We start from the raw sequence: 3,623 nt of genomic DNA, 5'->3' as shown, positions 1-3,623 counted from the left end.
GGTTACTAGTTTTGTAATTTCATCTGTTTTGGACTGAGACGGCCATAGCGATCACTTGCAAAAGCTGAAGGAAAAGAGAGTGCCAGACCCAAGCACGGATTGGCCATACAGTCCTTTATTTTTTAATGTATATGGTATTATCATATTTTGTCCAGAGCAAGTAAGCTCACATGCCCTAGTAATGCTTGTTTTATGAGATTCTTATATCCCCATTTATGCACTAAACTGCCAAAGTGTGAGATGGTGCGCCCTGGTACAACTACCTATTGGGCCTTGTGACACCCCCCCCCCCCCCCATCTCTCTAACTATGGGGGCCTTGTGCCCAAGCGAGCCCTAGCTAGGTCCAAGCTGCGCCCGGGCCTTGTGTCCACTACTGGTGCCACGAGTTTTCCCTCGGGCCTTGTGCCTGAAACTACAACAGTGTGCCGCAGGCCTAATGCCTGATGAAAGGAAAAGAACCCACCAGCCCTCCAAAAGGGATATGTGTAGAGTTGCAGCCGTGGACCCGGGAGAGGGGTTGCTCACAATGGGGATTTCATGGGTCTTCACCAGAGGTCCTCCAGCCGCCGCCGTCCAATGTACTGTCGCCATCGTCTTCACTTGATCCCGTCGGGGCTTCAGAAGGCAGAGCCGCTCTTTAGTCCTAACCAGGGCTCTGGCTTGTTGTTCCTCGCGGGTCCTGTTGCATGCGACGTCTTCTACGTCAGTTTCCTGATGTCCGACCTCTTCTCGCACGGCCGCCAACTGAACAAATTTGCGCAGACGCCGGTGCCTTAAATAGACATCGGCCCTGATTAGTTCGCTGCGGTGCCAAAATTTAGATGACTGAGCGGGAAAACCCTGATTGGTTCTTCGTCCCGGTCACTTGCCAGGTGCCGCCGGATTGAGTATGGGAGCGGCAAGGGACCCCCTGGATGCCATACATCCAGGTAAGTCCTTCACATTTCCCCCCAGCTTTTCCGTTCCAGTCCCTGCAATGTGAGACTGTGTCCAGTCAAAAGCAGGATCCGCAGGGTGCATGCCTGGCACACCCTGATTACTCCGTTGCGATCTTCTAGGCAGAGGGGCTATGTTCATGCACCCCGACCTGGAACTTACTGAGGCCTCCAGTTCGGAAGCATTCGGAGGTAGCGCTGCAGTCGAAACAGTAGCCGCCCCCTCAGGAACCAAAGGAATTAAAGGTTCTCTGGGGGCGTCCACTTACCTCTCGTCTTCTCCTGTTCAGATAGGGACCTCCACGGTCGCAAACAACTCTTCCACAGGGAACACGAAGGGCCACACAGGCTATACAGGGGTATACATTCCTCACTCCTCTTCTTCCAGCGGAACAGGGACCTCCGCTGGCAAGATATCTTCGTCAGCCGAAAACAAGCAGGGCCGTAACTTTTCCCTGTGCAGGAGCCGGCCTGGTTCTGCAGTGGACTCCACCTCATATACGTGCCGGTCTGGCGCCACTCTCCTGATAAGATAGGGGGTGGCTTCCCACCAGTCATCCAACTTCTTATGGTGGGACCGGCGAATCAACACCCGTTGTCCAATGGCCAGGGGCAAAGTACTCCTCGCGATACTGCTCACATAGACTTTGGTCTCTGTTCTTCCTCGTCACTTTCCAGGCCACCCTTAACCGATGTTTCTGCTCCAGGACCCAATCGGATGTCGTCCAGTACTCCTCCTTGGATGGCACCGACACCAACTCCTCCATGCTCCGTCCTACTTGACCAAACATTAGGAATTAAGGCGCATACCTGGTTGTATGATGCACTTGATTATTGTAGACCCACACTACTTCTGACATAACTTCTGGCCAGTGTCTCTGTTGCTCTTTTTCCAGCACCCTCAGCATTTGTAGAAAAGTCTGGTTGAACCGCTCACAAGTCCCATTCCCCTGGGGATGATACGGAGTGGTGCGAGACTTCTGAATGCCATACAGCTGACACAGCCCATCCATCAGCCGCCCTTGGAAACACGCTCCCTGGTCGGAATGGATTCGGTCCGGACACCCATACTTTCTAATGAACCCGTCCGCGATGGCTTGAACTGTGGACTCTGGTCCACAGTCTGATCTCTGGTAGGGACCATGACGGTGAACTTGGTAAAATAATCAGTCATGACCAGCGCATACTGATGCCCACTAACCGACTCCCCAATTATCCCCAAACCACCATCAGTATCTCGAAGGGTCATCCAGTCCTAATGGTTTGCACCGGAGGATGGTGCTGTGTGGGCTTGGTGACACTACACCATCGACAGACCTTCTCTACCAGCTCCTGCAATCCTGGCCAGAATAATTGCTGCTGGATCCACTGAGCGGTCTTCAGAGGCCCTAGATGAGCCCCTTGAACATGGGACTCTCCTACCAGTTCCGTGAGGTTACTCGGAACCACTATCTGCCACACAGGCTTCAACTCATGTTCCAGATAGGCTCGCTACCTCAGAACTCCCTCATGGCCCGCCAACTCATCTCAGCATCACAACAGTTTCTTGGCGGATTAGGGCAATCGGTTCCGCTCCCACTGGGACGACCAATGTCCTTGCTGTCGCCAGCGCCGGACCAAGTGTAAGCCAGTGTCTTCTCCTTGGGCTTCAACTCAATCGGTCATCCGTTTTTGTAAAATGACGGCACAGACTGTCCCTGAACGCAGGGTCTCGTGCACGGCCTTTGGGAAGGCAGCGAGATCCAGAATTTCCACTTCCTCCTTATCCTCATCGTCGGCTAGCTTCGCCATCACGGCCGGGAAAGGGCATCGGCATTACCATTACTTCGTCCTGGTTGATAACAGAACCGATAGGAGAACTTTGCCAGATGACCGCGCCACCGCTGTTCCAGGTCCCCCAGCTTAGAGTTCAGATGGACTAAGGCGCTGTTGTCCGTTACCACCTCGATCTCCGCGGCCGTCAGGTACTCCGCAAACTTGTCAGTCATCGCCCACACCAGTGCCAGATACTCCAATTTGAAGGAACTATAGTTGGCAAGGTTCCTTTCTGATTCATGGAGAGTGCGGCTGGCGTAGGCAATGACCTGCTCTTTGCCATCGTGTATCTGGGCCAAAACTGCGCCAAGCCCTTGATGACTTCCAACTGTGTATAGCATAAAAGGCTTACTGAAATCCGCATAGGCAAAGATCCGGCCAGGGTCAACTCCTCCTTCAACTGAGCAAAGGCGGCTTCCTGAGGTGCACCCCACACTTCAATGTGCGACTTGGTTCTGGAGGTGATTCCCCTCAACAGGTCAAACAGTGGACCTGCTATCTTCGAGAACCGTTTCATGAATCTCTGATAATAGTCGACCAGACCCAGAAAAGCGCGCAGTTCTGTCGCTGTGCTCAGGGTGTGCCATTTCTTCACGTCCGGCACTTTTTCTTTGGTGGGCTGTACTCCATCCCGAGAAACTACATGTCCAAGGTACTCCAGGCTGTCCTTCAGGAGATGGCATTTCCGCGGTTTTAACTTCAACACAAACCTCTCCAACCTCTGGAACACCAATTCCAGTCACTTCAGCTGTTCTACAGTTGGGGCAAAAACAATGATGTCATTGAGGTAAATCAACAGGGCCTCGAAATTCAGGTCTCCCAAGCACCGTTCTATGAGCCTCTGGAAGGTTCTGGGGCCATTAATCAACCCG

This window comes from Mixophyes fleayi, chromosome 9 (genome assembly GCF_038048845.1).
Source record: "Mixophyes fleayi isolate aMixFle1 chromosome 9, aMixFle1.hap1, whole genome shotgun sequence".
Lineage (NCBI taxonomy): Eukaryota > Metazoa > Chordata > Amphibia > Anura > Limnodynastidae > Mixophyes > Mixophyes fleayi.
This window is presented reverse-complemented; position numbering follows the sequence as displayed.